General features: G+C 46.9%; 1 pseudogene; it reads left to right on the top strand.

Annotated features, from left to right (window-relative positions):
* The first annotated feature begins 18,652 nt into the window (after positions 1–18,652).
* Positions 18,653–21,026, top strand: LOC113608284 (CDK-activating kinase assembly factor MAT1 pseudogene; annotated as a pseudogene).
* The last annotated feature ends 399 nt before the right edge of the window (positions 21,027–21,425 follow it).

Here is a 21,425-nt window from a genome sequence, read left to right as displayed (position 1 = left end):
ACTCAGGTCCCAGCTCAGGTTTAGGTTTCAGGCAGGTGGGGCTCCTCTGAACTCAACGTGGCCAAGATTTCTCTGGGCCGGCTCCGAGTGGGGCGCCGCGGCGGCGGCCGGGCCAGGCGCATGGGGTGTGGGGGCCGGGGTGTTAATTTTTAGCCCAGGGTCAGTAAAGTAGGGATCTTCTGTCAGAGAAACAAGTAAGTGTTTCCCGGGAGCAAGCTACCCGGTCAGATCCTGCGCTAGCCCACCTCATCCTTCTGGGTCCCTTGGGAGATCTGATGAAAGCTTGGGGGGCCTTCCCCTCACCCCCAGAAAACTGCAGAGAGGCGCTCTATTTTGTGTACAATTTCAGGGAGGATTTGGGCAGACAGAATGGCCCCAGGTTATGGTCTCCGCCTTATCCTATCTCTAGCGATGGCGAGGCTTGTCAGGGGAAAAACGTCGACTTCCCACCACCCTAGCTTCTGCGGGGAAGTCCGGGCGGAGCGCGCCGACTTTCTGAGAATGGAGACTTGCAGGGCTCGGCTCCTTGCGGAGGGCGAGTTGGGGACCAGGGAAGAAGCGTTTGAACCAGAAGAAAGGCACACAGGGCCAAAGGCAACCTAAGGACAGGGCTCAGGGCCTTAGATTCCAGAATGCGCCCTCAAGGCGCCCAGGAAATGCATGAAGCAGGTCCAGAACGTGAATCTTAGGGTGCTCAAGCCTGACGGTGAACCGTCGGTTAGGGCCACCGGGAAGGGCGCCAGTGAAGTCAAGCGTAGGCCTAATGTTGGAACTTTGCCAACGCCTCATCAAATCCACACTCCCGGGACCTGTGGCCTCCGGGCTAGGGCGAAGGAGAGCGGAGCCCCGCGCGGCGGTCGCGGAGGCTCGGAGCACTCCGACCCGGCTTCCAGGCGCCAGCCGTCGCTACCAGGCCCCCACCACCGCGGCGGAATCTCGCTTTAAGTCTTCGAGCCGGGGATCACGGCCGGTTCTGGGACTGTTAGCTTGGTCTGCGTAGAGATTCCTTTTTTCAAATGTGGGGAGTTCGCAAGCCCCAGGAACCCTCCGCACCCGCCCACTTCCCAACCTCCCAACCCGAGTTCTCCCTCGACGGATCTGCAGATTAGTGGCCTCTCTTCGGCTCTACCTCGCCACGGCTTTTGGCCAATGTTACAGTAATTGCCTTCAACTAACCTAGCTTGGGGGCCCGCCTCGCCTTTCAAGAATGTTTTTGGGGAATGGGAGAGGATGCCTATCGCCGAGGCGGTGACGTCTGGCAAACGAGCCACATCCGATTCAATTAAACGTCTCGCTGAAAAGAGCTCGGAGCGAGGGTCCTGGGAGCGCTGTTAAGTGAATGGGCTGGCCGGCCGGCTCGCGATGACAGTTTGAAAGATTAGTGTGAGCCGACGCCTGAAATATTACCGTTTAATGGGGGACATTGAGGCTGCATCCGGGATCTCTGTTTTTAGTGTGTGTGTGTGTGTGTGTGTGTGTGTGTGTTGTAAGAGAGTTCTGGAGGAAGAGAAAAATTCAGCATTTCCTCTGCAAATCAAGGCGGTGAAGATTTATCACTTATTTTTGGGTATGGGGGTTCCTAGGGCTGACAGATTTGTGGGTCAGGTGTCATGAAAAGGGGAGGAAAGAAAACCCTCCATATTTGCACAAAATCAATAAGTTTTCAACCGCCCACACCCTCTGTGAATCCGGTAATAATTTCTCTTGGATCTAAAACAGGCCTTAGCGTTGCCAAAAAGAGGAAAACGGGGCAAAACCGGATAAATACGAGTAAAATCAAAATTGGGGTGACCCACGCTGGTCTCTGCAGAGGAATGTCCAAGAGCAATTTCTAATTTTCTTTGAAGTCCTCACAATTTCTGAGTCAGTAAAAACATTTTTGTTTTCTTTAAGTGAAGTTGCCATGGTTGGGGGGAGGGAGGGAGGAAACTTGATTCTCCAGCCCCACCAGGGATGCATCTTCCTTCCCAAGGGCGACTGACCTAACCTGGCCGCCTCTCTAAGCCACACTTTGGCCAAACTAGCAGGACAAACAAACAACCTTCAGTCCAGAGAAAGGCAGAGAGAGGGAGAAAGACAAAAGGAGCAGAGAGGAGAGATCGAAAATCTATTTCCTTGCCTTTTAAAGAGTCGGTGCTTTAAGATGGGCCAGATTCCAGGATGACTTGAGAGCATTCTACGCACATAAAATATTATTAATTGAAAGCGATCGGAGCGGCCCGAGCCGGCCCCCACTTTCCTGCAATCAGCAGGGTCGGCCGCAAAAGGTATATATGATTAATTGAAAGATAAGCTGGAACTATCACCGGGAATGTCATTAATGCGCCGGGGAGACGTCCATTGGAGACAGGCGGCGTTATCCTCGGCTTTATCTTCAACAACGCCTCGCTCTCGGCCCGCGCCGGGGAAACAGATGGGGGTTTCTGTCTGGGACGCTCGCCCCGTGTTTATATTTTGGGAAGAATCGCAACTCGTGGGAGTCCCCGGCAGGCCCCCTGATAAATGAACATTAGCACTTTTTCGGACTACTGTATCAACAAAGGGGCTACGGCGCGGCAATAATTGGCGAGAAAGCAAACAGAGGGCCGAGAGCGCGCCTCTGCTCTTCGTCCGGCTGATGGATGAGCAGCGGCGGCTGCGGCCCGGCTCCCGGCCCTCGCTCCGGCTCCCCGGCCCGGCCGCGGGGCCCCTCAGGCGTCCTGCCTTGCTTCAGGGCCGGGGCTTGAGAGTGGGGGGCGACTCTGGGGGCTGCCGCCCTCGCCCTGGGCTCCGGAAGAGCCCGGGCGGCCTCCGGGGCACCGGATTTTTCCTGCCCGGGACTCGCCTTATTCGGGTTGGCTCAGCAGGTACCAATTTCTTGCTCTCCCACGGCATGAGTCACACGCCCTCGAACGTCTTCGCGCACCCGCTTATCTCGATGGCTCCACAGAAGAGAAAGAGGCTCAGGAAGGTGAAGTGACTTGCTCAAGGTCACACAGACGGAAAGTGACAGTTTCAGGATTCGAACACAGGACTGACTGCAGAGCTGTGAATGTTTTCTTTTCTTTCATGTCGCTGACTCCTAGAGTCATACCAGCTGGTGAGGAAACAAGATGCTACCCCTTCCCCCAACACACACTCCACGCAGCTAGAGAAGAGGACCAGGTTGTTGGACTGGGGATGCTGGGTTCACCAAAACCTTCATCGACACGGGGGCTTCTGGCATATAGTTCGTCTGAGTGAGAGAGAGAAAGAGAGGGAGAAATGTAAGATTCCACCTCCCCCTCTTCCTCCACCTCCTCCAGAATCTCTTCCATTCCATCCTCTTCCTCCTCCGTCCCCTCCTTCATCTCCTCCTACCAGCCCCCCCTTCTTCTTTGGTAACAACTTTATTATTCATCCATTTAAAGTATACAATTCCATGACTTTTAGTATATTCACAGAGTCGCAATCATGACAAGATTAATTCTAGGACATTTTCGTCGGCTCCAAAGGAAACCTGTAGGCTTCAGCCATCAACCCCACACCCTCCCCCATCTCCCACCTCCGCAGCTCGAGGTAACCACTAATTAATCTACTTTCTGTCTCTGTAGATTTACCTATTTTGGACATTTCATACAAATGGAATCATATAATATGTGGCCTTTTGTAACTGGCTTTTTTTCACGTAGCATAATATTTTCAAGTTTCATCCATGTTGTAGCAAGTATCAGTACTTTGTTCCTTTTTATGGCAGAATGATACCCTATTGTATGGGTATACCATATTTTGTTTCTACATTCAACAGTCGATGGACATTTGGGTTGTTTCCACCTTTTGGCTGTTGTGAATAACCCCCCAGTCCACTTCTACCCTAAAAGCTGAGCCTTTAGAGGTCTGGGGAGGATGCTTCTCCCGCCTCCCCCTATAATTAACCCTATCATTCCCTGAAGGCTGGCTTCATGGGTATGCCAACTGCGTAGCTTCACGGGGCCTGAGCTTAGAAGGGCCCTGTGTTCTGTTGTTGCTGTCTGGAAATTCTTCATAAGTTTTGAACAAGAAGCTCCACATTTCATTCATTTTGCACTGGGCTCCACAAATTATAAAGCTGGTCCTGCTTTCTGGGCACTTTGAGCAGAGCCCTGGAAATACTATCTTCATGTCCCCAAGGCTCCTGTAATCTGCCAGGCTTGTGGCTTCCTTTGCCCCAGGGTCTAGCCTCCTCTAGCCAGCTGGCACAGGCAGGAAGTCCCCTGAGCTGCTTTAAAGGCTGTCTGTCCAAAGTTGCTCAGCCATAAGAAGGGCCTGGAGCCCACATAAGTGGAAAACAGCGGGCAGATCCACCTGGCTGGTGGATTTGTGTGTATATCTGTAGGAGTGTGCATGTGTGTGAGGGGGTAGGGAGTGAGGGGAAAGGCTTAGAAGAGTGGGCCAGAACTTGCCCCCAGCCTCCAGGTGACTCATAGCCTAGTCACTACTGGAATCTTGGCCTGATTTCTGCATCTGTTTACCCACAGTGACTGGGTGCCCACCTTGCATCAGGTGCTGGTGTTTCACAGCCCAAGACACACAGACCCTGAAGGAGGCAGAGCTGTACCAGAATGAGTACTAGACTGTGAGCCAGTACCAGTACCAGTACTACCAGTACTAGTACTGGGTTCTTGTCTTGCTTCCCACTGATTGGCTGATCTCCAGCACATCCTTTTTCCTTTCTGGTCGCTGGTTTCACGTTTGTCTCCCGGGTGGTTTTTAGGTGTACCTAAGGTCCCTTCCCAGCTGTGCCATTCTGGGAAATGTCCCATGTTGTTACCTGGACTCACCTGGGCAGTGGGGAGGGGTGGAGAGTCATGTTGGTGGTTGTCTAACCTACAAAATGAAACTGGATAAGATGGGAAATAAGGTCCCTACCAATTGTGATATTATGTTCTTTTGGGGAATGCGGTCCGTACAACAACACATATTCCAAATAAAGTGAATATGTGTTACACCACATACATTTAATTCCAGATAGCTTAAAAAGTTAAACTTAAGAAATGAAACAGAACAGTACTATAGATGACTAAAACAATAATTTTAGAGTGTTAATATATTTGGAAGGGTGGATAAGGAGAACTACAGACCTAGAAACCATAAAAGATGAATTGTATTACCTGATGGCATAAAAGTAATTTGTGTACAGCAAAACAAAACCAGAATAGAGTCAAAGAGAAAATGGCACACAGTTTAAGTGCTAGAAATAATGACCAAAAAACCGTCTAATTTCCACAATATGGAAAGAGCTTCCATGAATCAATAAGAAAATGACTCAACAAAGCAATCGACAAATTGACCAAGACTCGCAGAACTTTGCTGGTAGGAAGGAAGGAAGGAAGGAAGGAAGGAAGGAAGGAAAGAAGGAAGGGAGGAAGGAAAAACAGAAGAAAGAAAGAGAAGGAAGAAAGAAAGGAAGAAAAAAAAATTAAAAACCATGAGGCAAAGGTTTTCACTCATCAGATTGACAAAGATCACAAAATTTGATAATTACTCTGCCTAGTCACTCTTTCACGCTGTTGATTGGAAGTGTAAACTGGGAAACCTCTTCAACAATTTAGTACTGTCTCAATTAAAAATGCATAAGCCCTTTGTACAAGTATTTCCACTTCTAGGATGGTTCTACACACACATGTATGTTTAGTAAAGTATTTTCATTGCAGTTTTAAATATTTTTAAAGAATCGAAACAAACCCAATATATCTATCTTGGAGGACTGGTTAAAAAAATTATATAGCCCATGGAACAGAATACTAGCAGACTTGAGAAAGAATTAGTTACATTTGTATGTATTCTTAGGGATACTTTTTGAGACACATTAAATATCAAATCAAGATGCAGTGTTTGTGTTTTAAATATGGGCATATGTACATATATGTGGGTTTACGAAAATTTTTTGAAGGGTAAACAAAAGGTAATGAAAACTTCTGGGGAAGAGTACTGGGGGAGGGGGGGATCAGGACGAAAACATGACATTTTAGTACATTTTTTAGGACAATTTCCTCCTTTTTGTGGTTTTTCTTACCATATGCATGTATATTGCCTTAAAGAGATTTTTTAAAAAGCACAATCAAGATAAACTCCAAATAGAGTGAATCAAGTGATGCCTTTAAAGAAGGGGAAGAGAATCCTGGGCTGTGGAAGCATCTAGGCCAAAATTCCCTGGAGTACCTGTTAAAAATGCACATTTATGGGCCTTGCCCCTCATCTTGGAATTTACAAATCAATGGTGTGTACGGCTTGAAACTTCAGTGAAATCTCCAGTCTCCGAGAGGGAACTGGAGCTAAGCCATCAGTGGTAGGAAGACTGAGGAGGGTGGTCAGGGGAGCTTCAGAGAGAGGGGAGTGGGGTGGCCAGCACTCGTCCAGCACTATCCAGGGACAGGACCTCAACAGTCCCGATTACCACTCAGCAAATTCACACTCATGATTTCCCCCTGAACTGTGCTTTGGTCCAGGGCCGTTTTGGGGTCACTGGGAATGTAGCTCCCTCCATTAATCAATGCCTTGGCTTGCTGCTTGAAGGTGCTGTGGGTCTGGTGGCTGTGAGTGGAGCAGTAGATGAGACTGGTGGGAAGGCCTGGTAACCCCACCCAGGTCCTGTCCTCAGGCCAGCAGAGAAGTCTGGCAGGTCCTAGGTTTCCTGGCCGCTGGCCTTGGACCCACTGTCCCTCTGTCTCTTGAGGGTCAGCCTCCAAAACTCTCTCTGAAATAGCGCTGAGTCGGAACTAGATCTGGAATCTGTCTTAACAAGGCCAAAGTGACTCTTCCCTGTATTGCAGCATGATACATGGAGGTATGTCACATCTGGTTCCCCCAAACAGAGGTGGGACCCTTGTAGTCACTGGTCTCCATAGGGAGGTGGGCCGGGCTCTGGGGCCTCTCTGGGCTCCAGGGACCCTGTTGGCTTGCTTAGCCTCTGGGAGGCCCTGCTTCCACCTCTGGGAGCGATCTCGGGGTGTCGTGCACTCCAAGTTCTGGCCTTCTCCAGGACGCCCAAGGAGCCACCGCATCTTTGCTCCAAGCGGGATAGCTCTCATGGGAGCTGGGACATGACGGCCAGGAAAGGCTCCTGTGGCCTTGCATGCAGTTCTCCGGTGGCTGGCCTGCCCTGGGAGTCCTTCAGTCCTCAAGGAGATGACAGCCACCCACACCCACGTAAACACCAGAAAAGTTTTAGGTCCTCATTTTTCGTTGGTGTCTGAAACAGAGGAGCAAAAGAACAAATGAAATCTGAACATTAAAGATATTTCCCCTTCCCAAATATTTTCTGTGCTTGGACAGCTTGTCCCTACAGGGGGGTGTATGAGCATCTTCTGTTCTTGTTTTTGTTGGTTTCCTTAACAATTGTTTTATATTCACAGCACTGAATATCCTAATTATACATTTTGAATAAGTAATACACCGTAAAAACAAAACAACAATGAAAACCCAAAATAAACACGTAAAGAGGGAAATACAATGTAAAGTATTCCAGGCCTCTCCCCAGCCACCCAGTTCCCTTCCCTAAAGACAAAGTTGTTTCCAGGTTTATTTATTTTTAAAATCAACTTTATTGAGGCATAACGTACCTAGAACAAAATGAACACAGTTTAAGTGTACAGTTCGATGAATCTTGACACATGAATAAACCCGTGCAAGGACCACCACAATCAAGCTACAAAAACATTTAAAAAAATACAAAAATATTTGCATAACCTTAAAAGGTTTCCTTCTGCCCCTTCTCAGTTAATTCCCACCACCATCCAACTTTAAAAAAATATATATCCTTCTGGGGACATTTCCTACAAATTTAAGTCTTATTTATTATACATTTGTTTTTGTTTTTGTTTTTCTGAGAGGAACTACCTTCGGCTGACTCCTTTGCATTTTTTCCCGTCCCCTCCTTTGCACTTTTGACTTGACAGTTTTTGTTAATAGTATCTTTGTGTAAGCCACTTTCTCATGCTTTGTGGGGTATGTTTCTGTAACCGAATTTATCCTGGGTGCCTAGATGTCACACGCTTTAAAACACGTGTTAAGGTTTGCCAGATCGCTTTTAAACTTCCGTTGTCGTTTGGTGTTAATTTCGTGCTTTCTCCTCTGGACCGCAGTCCGCCCCCGGCTGCAAACTGCTCCAGCGAAAACAGCGAGGAGAGGCGGAGAGAACCAAGACGCTGCCACTTGTCCCTCAGGATCCCGTCGCTGAAGGTCACAGCTGGAAAAGTCAGGTGACATTCGAGTCGGATAGACAACGATTCGGAAAACAGTGAAGAGGAAAATGGATTTTCTAGGGCCGGTGAACACCTGCCCGGTGGGTGTACAGCTCGGGAGCCACGGCTTTGGCAGAGCCCTTGGCGTGAACGCGAAGCTTTGGGAAAAGCCGAGCTGGGCAAACGGACGCCTGTTTTCGCGGGGTCTGCAGTGCTGCAGCTTGGGCTGGGGTCGTCGGCCGTGGCTTTCCGGAGAGAGCTTCAAGACTCGCGCCCAGATCTGTGCGGCCTCCCTGGCTCGGGCCGACACCGTGGCCCCCGGAGCTTCTACCCTGGATCGCTGCGGCCTGGTCAGTGTCGAATTGAAGCTGGCAGTGGGCGATCGAACCTTCCTAGGCCCGCCACCTTTCCTTCTTCCGCAACTTCCTTCCTTGTCTCATCTTCCAGCCTGCTCTGCGAAATGCAGCGACGTTTCCACAGCCCGGCGGAACGCACTGAGAATGCCTAGGGTGCAAATTGTTGCATAGAAAAAAAAAAATTCGATTCCGTGCAATTCGGTTCAGTCGATATTTCTTAGGAGCCTCCCCGGGGCATGGCGCAGGGGACCCGGAGGCTAACAAGCTTCGGGATTCCGGAGCAAATTCGGTGTCAGTAGCAGGCTGTCGCTGACGGCATTCAGCGCTCCCAACAGATTGGCGAAATGCGGGAACGCAGGCACAAAATGAGCGCACTGTAGAGGGCCGTGTTGACGCCTCCCCATACTTTAAGCGTACACATGACAGTTGCAGACATTCAAGCACTTAAAAGGAGCACGATGGAGCGTTCACTTTTGGGACGTGTGTCTGTGGAATACGTTCACAGAGACCAGTAACCCGCCTTGAATGTGCTTACTGGTGCGCTTTAAGTTTGCCGAAACGACACGGCTACACATACACGTACTTTAAGTGCATAGTCACTTTCTTGGTGTGTGCCTTAAGTGCACACGGTCAAAAAAAAATTCAAAGAGTACAGCAAATCATCCTGTGAAATTCCCCTTGCCCTCCTCTCCGCTCTTGCCCTCCAGAGCCGTTCTTGGCACACACGCGGGTGTGCCCTCTGCGGTGTACATGTGTCCCTGCGCCCTAATTGGGCGTCGCCTGTGCAGACCCTCCGTTGTGTGTGGAGAGCTGTGGCCTTGTATCTCTAGGTAGGGAACATCTTTTGTCTCTCTGCAAGAAGCTTTCCTCCGGGAAAGATAAAGTAATCGATAGGGTCTTTTAAATAGCTCCGCGTTTCCTGTCGGGAGAGGAGTATCAGCGCGCGCACCAAATCTGCTCTGGTATGTCACCTTATCTCCCGTCCCCGCTGTTGTCCCCAAACGCCGCCTGTCAAGGGAGACGCCACCCGCATTAGGACCCAGACTGGGGCCCTTCCGCTCGGGGTCACGCGCAGCGCCCTCGGCTAGGCCCCGCCGCCCCTTCGGGGGTCCCGGAGGGTGGGGCGAAGAGGCGGGGGCCAGGATGAAGGTCCGGGGGCCTAGAACTCCCACTCGGGCCCAGGAGGAAATTAACAGGCTGAAATCGACCCGTCTGGGGGAAGACTTGGGGTGCAGATCACTCGCGGGGGAGGGGACGGTTTCTTTTTTCTTTTCTTTTCTTCCAAGGAAATAGTTGTTGAGAGCAGTGCTTTGGCGACTCTGTGGGCAACCTTGCTTGCCGGCGTCCGGAGGAAAATCGGCTTTGTCATTTGGAGAGGGCCGCCAGGGCTTCAGGAAGCGCCTGCCCGGCGCCAGGTTACCTTTCGCACTGCGGTAGAGTGAGGTTTCGCCAGCCTCCGGGTGACCTGTGCGGGGAGAGGAGAGAACTCCCAAGCCCTGAGGGTCGGTGGGACCTCCAAATCTGGCCACCGGTCTAGCCTCTGGCGGCGTCACCTGTCCAGCTTACTGCAAGTTGGAGTCAGAGCTGCCTGCAGCCGGGCCTGAGGACAGGGCGCAGAGGAAAGATGCAACCCAGGCTGGTCTTCCAGCCTTCGCAAAGGCCCTGTGGCCGGCCTCGGCTTCCCCTTCCCGTGGTGGACACTCAGCAGAGATCTGCAGGCCAGGCTCCGCGCCGAAATGTTTTTAGATGTAGTGATCTGCCGGTAGGCCCTGGGCCTTCTTGGATGTCTAAGCACTGCTACCCTAGTCTCCTCAGTTTTCTTTATGTATCAAAGTAGGTTTTATCCAGGTTTTTTTTTAAGAAATATAATCCGATAACAATAACGAATACATTTCAATCCCCTTAAGGATGCACGCAGCCACCAACCATCTAGGAAGGTGGGATTCAGACTCCCTTTATTTCCAGCCCCATAATTCCTTACAGGGTTCCTTTTTTTCTGGGAAGCTGGAGGGGGTGGGGGCGGGGGGGATTTCTTCTTGGCTTCAGTACAGACTTGCTCCCTTCCAACTTGCCCAGCATCCTCAGGATTACTCCACCTGCTGAGAGAGGACCACCCACCAAACCCATACAGAGGAAAATGCAGGCATTGGGAAAATTTGGGTTCTCATTTATTATGGAGAGGAGCAGGCATTTCTGAATCTTCCCATTCTTTAAGAGCTCGGTCTAGGTCTTCCTACTCCCTGCGGGCCTTTCCATTTTATTTTATGTGTAATTAAAAAATACTGAATTTGATTATTATAAAATTGGTTGTGGCAGTGGAGGGGAGACTCTAGCTGTGTGTCTTGCAGGGTGGGTCATAGGTGCCATGTGCTATGTTGAAACTAGCAGAATGTGAACTGGACACTGCCATGCCATCTGTTTGAGTTACACTGGTGACCTAGTTATTCAGTCCTGGGTAGATCTGGAGATGGCCCACCTGGATGGGGAGAGCTGCTTCCCCCACTCTTCCAGGGCAGTGACCCTCACAAAAAGCTACTCTGAATGAACACTTCTGTAGAAGTAATCCAGGGTGCTTTGTTTCTTTTCTTCTAACAGAATGTGTGGGGTGAGAGTTGGGCAGTTGGGACATTTAGAGCTAGGGGTGATGAGAACAGCCAAGGGTAGATCAGGTGTGAACCCTCAGTACCCTGCTGTCTCCCTAGATGTGGCTGTCATCTTCTAGAAGCTCTAGGTACTTTTCTTTAGGGGAAGCTGTACTGCTTGTCCATGAGAAGTGGTGAGAGGGGACGTGGGACCAGGCGGCCCTGGGAACAGTTCTCGGCCAGTTCCTGGGTCCTGAGCAGTGATCCTGGGCAGTGACTTTGGGAGATGCTCCTTGGGTTAAGGGAGTGAGCTTTGTTTGTTCCTGTGACAAACCCTGGGGTGTCCCACGCCCTGACCCAGTCCAGGAGTGCACTTGCTCCCCCTTGCTGAGCACGTATGTGGCTCTGAAGCCTTCCCAGTTTTCGGAAACTTTTTATTCCAGCATCACATGGAAGTGAACAAAGTAAAAGTGAACAGCCCTGTCAATTTTCACAAACTGAACACGGTTGTGTAATTAGTACCCAATTGAAGAAATGGGACATTACCAGTACCTAGAAGCCCCTTCCCCTTTCCTCCAGGATAATTGCTATTCTGACTTCTAACAAGATAGATTAGGTTTGCCTATTTTTGAACTTCACATATATCTAATCATATAATATAGACTCTATGTGTCTGGCAATTTTTACTCAGTATATGTTTGTGAGATTCATCTGCACTGTTTGTAGTTGTAGTTAGCTCCATTTAGTTCGTAACACTTCATTGTATGAAGATACTACTACTGACCCATTCTCTCTCTCTCTTTCATAGTTGGTTTACAATATTGTGTTAGTTTCAGGTGTACAGCAAAGTGATTCAGATTATGTATATATATATGTTTGTGTGTGTGTGTGTATTCTTTTTTTTGGATTATTTTCCATTATAGGTTATGACAAGATATTGAATATAGTTCCCTGTGCTCTACAGTAAATCTTGTGGTTGTTTTTTATTTTTACTTATTTATTTTTATTAATTTTTATTGGAGGATAGTTGCTTTACAATGTTGTGTTAGCTCCTAAGGTACAGCAAAATGAATCAACCATACATATACATATATCCCCTCCCTTTTGGATTTCCTTCCCGTTTAGGTCACCACAGAGCATTGAGTAGAGTTCCCTGTGCTATGCAGTAGGTTCTCGTTAGTTATCTATTTTATATATAGTAGTGTATATATGGCAATGCCAATCTGCCAGTTCATCCCCCCCCCCCCCACCTTTTCCCCAAACAAACCATAAGTTTTTTTTTCTACATCTGTGACCCTATTTCTGCAAATAAGTTCATCTGTACCATTTTTCTAGATTCCACATATAAGCAATATTATAAGATATTTGTCTTTCTCTTTTTGACCTACTTCACTCTGTATGACAATCTCTAGGTCCACCCATGTTGTTGCAAATGGCATTATTTCGTTCCTTTTTATGGCTGAGTAATATTCCACTGTGTATATGTACCACATCTTTATCCATTCCTCTGTTGATAGACATTTAGGTTGCTTCCATGTCTTGGCTATTGTAAATAGTGCTTCAGTGAACATTGGGGTGCATAGATCCTTTCAGATTATGGTTTTCCCAGATATATGCCCAGGGGTGGGATTGTTGCATCGTATAGTCATTCTACTTTTAGTTTTTTAAGGAACCTCCATACTGTTCTCCATAGTGGCTGTACCAATTTACATTCCCACCAACAGTGTAGGAGGGTTCCCTTTGCTCCACACCCTCTCCAGCACCACTTACTGTTTGTAGATATTTTGATGATGACCATTGACTGGTGTGAGGTGATACCTCATTGTAGTTTTGATTTGCATTTTTCTAATAATTAGTGATGTTGAGAATCTTTTCATGCATATTTTGGCCATCTGTATGTCTTCTTTGGAGATATGTCTATTTAGGTCTTCCGCCCAGTTTTTGATTGGGTTGTTTGTTCTTTTGATATTGAGCTGCATGAGCTGTTTGTATATTTTGGAGGTTAATCCTTTGTCAGTTGCTTCATTTGCAAAAGTTTTCTCCCATTCCGGCGAGAGGGTTGTCTTTTCCTTTTGTTTATGGTTTGTTTTTATTTTCATTACTCTAGGTGGTGGATTGAAAAGATCTTGCTATGATTTATGTCAAAGAGCGTTCTGCCTATGTTTTCCTCTAAGAGTTTGTTTATCTATTTTATATATGGTAGTGTGTATCTGTTAATCCCATATTCCTAATTTATCCATACCCCCCTTTTACCTTTGGTAACCATAAGTTTGTTTTCTATGTCTATGAGTCTGTTTCTGTTTAATAAATAAGTTCATTTGTATTATTTTTTAGATTCCACACATAAGTGATGTCATATAATACTTGTCTTTCTCTATCTGACTTCACTTAGTATGATAATCTTCAGGTTCATCCATGTTGCTGCAAATGGCAATATTTCATTCTTTTTTAGACCCTTTCTCTCTTGATGTGCTTTTGGGTGGGTTCCAGTTTCTGACTGTTATGACTAGTGAGTGCTGCTATGGACACCCTAGCACATGTCTTTTGTTGAACATATGTTGTTGAACAACATATGTGAACAACAAATGTGTTGAACAACACATTTCTATTGGGTATATATGTAGGAGTGGAATTGCTGGGCCAGAGGATATTCATAAATTCAATTTTAGTAGATTCTACTCAACAGTTTTCCAATTTACAGTTGTACGAGTTTATACTCATGCTGGCAGTGTTGGAGAATTGCAGTCACTCCACATCCTTGCCAACACTTGGTGTAATCAGTTTTTAATTTTAAGCCATTCTGATGAGAGTGTAGGGCTATCTCAGTGTGGTTTTATTTTGCCTTTCCCTACTGACTAATGAAATTGAGCAACTTTTCAAACGTTCATTGGCTTTTTGAATGTCCTGTTTTGCGAAGGACCTGTTTAAATCTTTTGCCTTTTTCTTATTGGGTTGTGGGAATTCTTTATATATTTGGATACGAGTGTCTTGTTGGATATTTACTTATTGTGAATATCATCTCCCAGTTTGTGATTTGCATTTTTACTCTCTGAATGCCATTGCGTCCATTTTTGGCTCTGGCCTTGTGACATGGTTCTGACCTTGAGGCAGTAGCACTGCTGGTTCACATGTCTGGGGTGTCTGCGGCTGAGTAGCTTCTTGGGTTCTGGGCAACCAGCCCTGCCATCCATGGTAAACTCCTTGAAGACATAACACATGTTTGATTCTGCTTGTTTTCCTCATAGTTGCCAGAGCATTGTTTCTGCTAAGAATATTTTAGTCACTCATTAAATAGGGGAAACTCCAATAAAACCCTTTGGATTTGAAGGAGAGGGCAGAAATCACGATTATGTATCCTTTTTTATGCATTGTGGTAGATCAAATATTTACATAGCAATCTAAGTGGGATAATTTAAACTCCATGGGTTTTTAAAACATAGACAATGTAAATGTAGAGATGTAGATGAGATATCCTACACCCTCTTAAGGTCACAATCCTAGTCCCGCCTCCTGATTGCTGCAGCCCAGGAAGAGCCCCTCTCTTAGAACATGAGCGAAACATGAGAATAACTGTGTACAATCCTTCTGGAAAGCAATTTGGGAATTCTCATTTTATGAATCTTTGCAAATATATGAGGTGAAAACATCAGACTATAATTATTTTAAATTATTTTGATTAGTTTCAAATGTTTGTAATCCATTTGTATTTTTCTTTTTAAAAATGTATCACCTATTTGCATTATCTATTTATCTATTGAGATCTTCATTTTTTTCTTATTGATTTTTATGAGCTCTTTATATTAGCTAGGATTCTTTTGTCATTTTAGTGTATGCTACCAGTATTTTTACCATTTGTCTTCCTAAAGCCTTCTTTTTTATTTTAAGGCACTGATGATAATATATAAAGGAGATACTCAAACAATGGTGGGGTTTTGTTTCCCAGTTAGGACTGGCCATGGGCCAATGGCAGAATGAAGGCTGGGTGCATCCGGGCCCCAGGCCACTGAACCAGCTGCCCTGAGTCAGTGGGGATTCCATAGGACAAAGACCGTTCCTACTCTGGCCTAAAAGACCATGAAGAGCCCACAAGTGGCTGACATTAGAGATTGGTCAAACCTGGAGGGCTGCCTTCCTTGAAATTTCCATCCCGGGCCCCAAAGCTGGTGAAGATGGGATGTGGGATGGAGGTGGAAGTATCATTGGCTACTTCCGGGACAGAAGGGAATTCAGAGCAGGTAAACCAACAGAAAGAGGTGAGGAAAGAAGGGTCCTGGAGTTTGGGCTGGGGGTGGTTTTGGGGAGCATCCAGAATAAAGGAAGGCATCAGAAATGCCAGGCAGTGAGTCTTGTGGGCAGTGATTTGGAGCTCACGCTTTGGAGTAGGGCTGTTTGCATTGTTTAACCTCCCTGAACCTCGATGTTCCCATCTGTAAAATGGGAATAATACTCATACTTCTTCAAAAGATGACTGTTTGGGAATTAAAGAAGACAGTGTAGTAAAGCAAAGATTCTTTGGCCCTTCTCCCATGGGGGGTGGGGTAGGTGGGTATGTCCTTTCGCTTTGAATGTGGGGCAGGTTTGACACTGCTTCAAGCCATATAACTGGTTAAATACTATAGAAGTGACACCACGTGACTTCTGTGGCTAGATCAGAAAAAGCCATGTAACTTCTGTTTTTCTGTTTGCTGGAACATTTGCTCTTGGAGCCATGAGGTACCACATAAGAAGTCTGAGTACCCTGAGGCCACCATGCTGTGAGGAAGCTCAAACCATAGGAAGAGACCACGTGTAAGTCCGCTGACTGACAGTTCCGGATGAACCAGCTTTCTAGTCATTCCAGCTCAGGAGCCAGACCTGTGAGTGATGCAGCTTCCAGATGATTCCAGCACCCAGCTGTTCCAGTTTTCATAGCTGAGGCCCCAGACTTCATAGAGCAGAGACAAGCCATCCCTGTTATGTTCTGTCCAAATTCCTGACCCACGGGATCATTGAATATAATAAAATGGTTGTTTTCATATCACTAAGTTTTGGGATGGTTTGTTAGGCAGCTGTAGATAACCAGAACATTGTTCAAGCAAAAAGATTTAGCATACTGTTTGCTTGGTAGTAGGTGCTTACTAAACAGGGGCCCTTAATAGTATTATTGGTGACGGAGTTAACCTGGAATGGAGAACACAAGGCTGTTAAGGGAAAAAAAGCAGACAGGCCTGCTGTGGGAAAGTTGATCCAAGATGATTTCAGGCCTTCCACCTGTACTGTGTCTTCATTTTGGCTCCAGTGTTAGACCCCCTTCCCTCCATAGTTCTAAACTGCAAATAACCACAAAAGAAGGTGGTTGGAGGGCCTTAGCATTTTCTCTTTTTGCACCCCCTGTCGTCTTTTTTTTTTTTTTTTTTTTTTGCGGCACACGAGCCTCTCACTGTTGTGGCCTCTCCCGTTGCGGAGCACAGGCTCCGGACGCGCAGGCTCAGCGGCCATGGCTCACGGGCTCAGCCGCTCCGCGGCATGTGGGATCTTCCCGGACCGGAACATGAACCCGGCAGGCGGACTCTCAACCACTGCGCCACCAGGGAAGGGCTCCCCCTCGTCTTTTAAAAACATTCTAGAGTGGCGTTGGCAAAGGTTGTAAGCTGGAGTGGAGCTTGGGGAATGTAGGGGTGAGGAGCAGAGGAGGTGTGAGAAACCATTCTGTTGCTCCAACTTTAAAGCCATAGTACTACAGTAAGCATAAAAATAATTGTGCAGAGTAAGAGTAACCCCTTGCCTCTGGGCGCTGCTTTTCCGTTTGGGAAGTGCCTGTCTTCCCGTGCGTTACCTTGTCTTCAGGGATTTGAGGGCAGAGAATACATTCTAACACACTTCCAGGCAGGCTGTGGGTGTACAGCAAATGCTTTCGGATAGATCATTTGAAACCCACCCAGCAGTGACTCTGGACGAAGTCTCTGCGCGTGCGCAGTGCCTCCTGCACAGGAAGGGGATCTTTCCGTGGTTGTGATTCAGCCTTCCAGTGCGCCCTGATCAGGTTCACCTGCTTATGTCTCCCTCCTCGGGGGGCTCAGGGGAGACAACTAAGGGGTGTTACATCTGGGGGCTCAGACCTGCAGAAGGGAAAGCCTTGGATGAAACAAACATGGTCAGATTTAGAGCTGCAGCAGAAGTGTCGGAGATGGTGTCCAGGCCCCGGCAACATCCTGGGGCAACATCCTGGGCGGGGTGGGGGTGGGGGGGGGGTTCCAGGAGAACTGGGCCTGGGCCTGGGTGCCGAACCTTCTCGGGTTTCCGTGGTGAGCGCCACCCAGCACTCTTTAGATCTAAGAGGCGTCTCCTTCCTCTGAAGAGAGATAAGGCAGAGCAGCACCAAGAGAACATCCGGTTAGACTGTCACCGCGGCGCAGGCCACGCCCCGCTCCCGGGCTTCCGCCTCGCTCTCGCTTCTCTTGCACCTCACCTTGACCTTCTCACTTGCCGAGGCTGCCCCACACACGGGTCCGCCTGCCCGCTCTTCATTCTGCTGGGCTGCCTTAGCTGCTGGTTGCTTTTCCTAGAGGACCGGAAGAGAGGAAGGGAGGTTGAAAGAGAAAAGAGAGATTGAGAGCGGAGAGAGATGGTGATGGAGGTGTCGATGGGGGGGGGGGGGGGGGGGGCGGGAAGCGCGGGAGAAACTTCCAGGGAAAGGAGTTCCCAGGTGTGACGGAATGCCCCCAGCCTGGCCTCGGAGGGCTGCTGCGGGTGAGGCGAAGGAAAAGTCTCCTCTCCCTCCTCTCTCTCCTCTACTAGGAGACTGACAGCGGCCAGGTGTCAGGGAAGGAGACTGGGCATCAGATGATTTTTATTTTTTATATTAGCACTTTAATATCCATGCTTTTCAAGGTGGAAGTGAAAGGTATTACATACTTGACATTGTGATTACTTCTCTTTTTTCTAATTTTTGAATTTTATTTTATTTATTTTTTTATACAGCAGGTTCTTATTAGTCATCAGTTTTATACACATCAGTGTATACATGTCAATCCCAATCGGAGAGTGGGCATCAGGTGATTAAAGGACATTTAGCTTTGATGAAAACGTTCATCTACTTGTTTAACTATGGTGAGAGGGCCTTTCTTTTAATCGGCTAAATGTGGCTGAGTGGGGGTGAAGTAGGCAGTAAATCATTTTGTGTCAGAGGGAACTCTTCTGTGTGAAGCAGGGGCTCGAGCTCCAGCGGAGGAGTCCAGTGGATAATCTGCCTCTCACTAGCTTTGCGAGCCAGCCAACTCCTTCCCTTAGTTGTGAAGATGGGAAGAGTAACTATACCAGCTTCTCGTTGTTGTTGTGAAAATGAACCGTGACCCTCTGTATTCACTACCTAGCTCAAGACCAAACAGGGAGGGTAAAGGTTAATTTCTCCCTCCCCACACATCCCCAACTCGCTTAACCTCCTGTCTTTTTTTTTTTTTTTTAATGAAGATAATCACACCTGTCAATTTCAGGTTATTGACCAGAATAACCAGAAACCAGGGGAAAGATATTATACACAGGTAAGCAATAACTTTTCACTATTGGGAATATGCCTTTGAAGAAATTGCCTCCCCAGGGGGGCGGGGAGAGGTTTGTGAGAGGAGCTGGAAACTGCCCTGAGTGTGGCACTCCACTTAGAAGGAGCAACTTCAGGGTACAACTCTTTGAAGATCCTACCGTTGACAGGAAATTGAGATTCAGAAAAACGTGCTAAAGATATACAATAAAAGGGAAGAAGACTTTCCTAGTCTAAGAGAATATAATGATTTCCTGGAAGAAGTGGAGGAAATTGTTTTCAACCTGACCAACAACGTGGATTTGGACAACACCAAAAAGAAAATGGAGATAGACCTAAAGGAAAACAAAGATGTCATTCAGAAAAATAAGTTAAAGCCGACTCAGGAACAGGAGGAATTGGAAGAAGCTTTAGAGGTAGAACGACAGGAAAATGGACAAAGAAGACTGTTTATACAAGAAGAAGAACAACTGCAGCAGATTCTAAAAAGGAAGAATAAGCAGGCTTTTTTAGATGAACTGGAGAGTTCTGATCTCCCTGTTGCTCTACTTTTGGCTCAGCATAAACATAGATCTACCCAGTTGGAAATGCAACTTGAAAAACCTAAACCTATAAAACCAGTGACATTTTCCACAGACATCAAAATGGGTCAACATATTTCATTAGCACCCATTCAAAAGCTTGAGGAAGCTCTATATGAATACCAACCACTGCAAATAGAGACTTGTGGACCACAAGTTCCTGAGCTTGAGATGCTAGGAAGACTTGGGGCTTCCCTGGTGGCGCAGTGGTTGAAAATACGCCTGCCAATGCAAGGGACGTGGGTTCGAGCCCTGGTCCGGGAAGATCCCACATGCCACAGAGCAACTAAGCCACTGCGCCTGTGCTCTAGAGCCCGCGAGCCACAACTACTGAAGCCCACGTGCCACAACTACTGAAGCCCGCGTGTCTAGAGCCCGTACTCCGCAGCAAGAGAAGCCACTGCAGTGAGAAGCCCACGCACCGCAATGAAGAATAGCCCCCACTCGCCACAACTAGAGAAAGCCCACGCGCAGCAACGAAGACCCAACACAGCCAAAAATAAAGAAATAAAATAAATTTATTAAAAAAAAACATTTGAAAGATTATGGAAATGGCCATGAATAATAACACAAAAATAAAATGTGCAACAGTTAGTACAAAGGATAGGAAGAGGGAAAAAACTTTGCTGTTGTAATGTTCCTACACTATACATGAAGAGGTATAATAGTATTTGGAGATATTTAGTATAAACCCTAGAGCAACAGCTACAAATGTAAAGCAAAGAGGGATAGTCAGTAAGCCAGTAGCAGAGTAAATAATGAGATCATTAAAAATACTCCATTAATGAAAAGGAGGGCAGGAAAAGAGAGGCAAAAAATAAAGAAATGGTATAATTAGGAAACAAATAGCATGGTGGTAGATTTAATCTTAACTGTATCAGTAATTACATTAAATGTAAATGTTCTAAACAAGCACTATCCAATAAAGCTTTTTAAAATGGGAAAAAAAAAAATACATTGCCTCTACGCGCCCTCCACCCCTTTTAAACAGTGAATTGCATGTTTGGTTTGTTTTAAGAGAAGGAAAGAAAAGGATGTAAAAAACAACAACAAAAACCAAATAGACACAAGGTCTCACCTTAAGGGAAAACCTTCCACCCGGATGTCCCAGTCTCCTGGATGGTGGAAGTAGAAAGAAACACCTTTTGCATTCCCACAATAGGAACGGGGCTGAGGGCAGGCCTTGGTCCACCAGCCTGAGTCTTTGATTTGGAGCGTTAGAAGCAGGGCTAATTCTGGACAAGGCAGTCTTCACCAAGAGATGGCCTGTTTCTAAGTTGCGGGATCTTTAAGCATCATTCAGTACGTACAGTGAAAGAAGATCATCTTCCTGTAGGGTGGGGCAGGGGAGTTCTGAGTGGACTTCCTATCTTCCACCAGTTTTTGGCAGCACGATTCTAGATGGAATCAGATTCTAGCCAGGAATCTGGCAGTGGAAAGTTAGCTAGAAGAGAAGGATGTTCCTTTGTATCCTAGTTGGGCTTAGGAGTCCCCTGGAGTTCTTGTATATTACAGATTCTTGGGCCCCACCTCAGAAACACCTATTTTGCGGGCCTCGAGAGTCTGCTCTTTAAACAGGCTCCCCAGGCTATTTTGATCGCACAGGTTTTCCTGTGTGCACATTGACAGAGCTTCAGTCTAAGTATTTGAGAGCAGTGTCCTGTCTCTCTGATGTGACAGACTCCTCAGGGATGCACCGTGGTTCCCGTTTCTAGGGGGAGAACAAGCAAGGCGGCCCTCAGGAAGCTGGCTTTCAGCGGCTGGGCAAGCTAGCGCCCATGGCTCTTGAGGCTGGCTGTGGCCAAGCTTAACAAAAATGCAGACACTCTTTGGCTGATTAATTGATTTTATTCTTACTTATTTATTTTTGATGCATTGATTTTAATACTGTGTTTCCACAAAGCTCATTCATAGATTTTGTTAGTTTCACATCTCATGTTCTGGCTCCTTATTTTTAAAAATGTCCAGTTCTTGTTGTTTTATAAAATTATGTAAGTAGTGAATATATCCTCATTGTAAAAATTTCAAAATCCTAGACAAATCACTCCATTTTCCTAATCCCACTTCCCTCTCCAGAGATAACTTGTTACCTGGTATGCATCCTTCTAGCCCTGAGCTGTTGAATAATACCGTAACCATAAGCCACATGTGGCTTTTGAGCCCTTGAGATGTGGGTCCTAAGAATTGAGATTGCTGTAAGTGCAATGTTG

The sequence above is a fragment of the Aethalodelphis obliquidens genome, unplaced genomic scaffold (assembly GCF_003676395.1).
Source record: "Aethalodelphis obliquidens isolate GAN/ISIS:26980383/991018 unplaced genomic scaffold, ASM367639v1 scaffold52, whole genome shotgun sequence".
Taxonomy (NCBI): domain Eukaryota; kingdom Metazoa; phylum Chordata; class Mammalia; order Artiodactyla; family Delphinidae; genus Aethalodelphis; species Aethalodelphis obliquidens.
The sequence above is the reverse complement of the archived record's forward strand: the minus strand, read 5'-3'. Positions and strand labels throughout refer to the sequence as shown.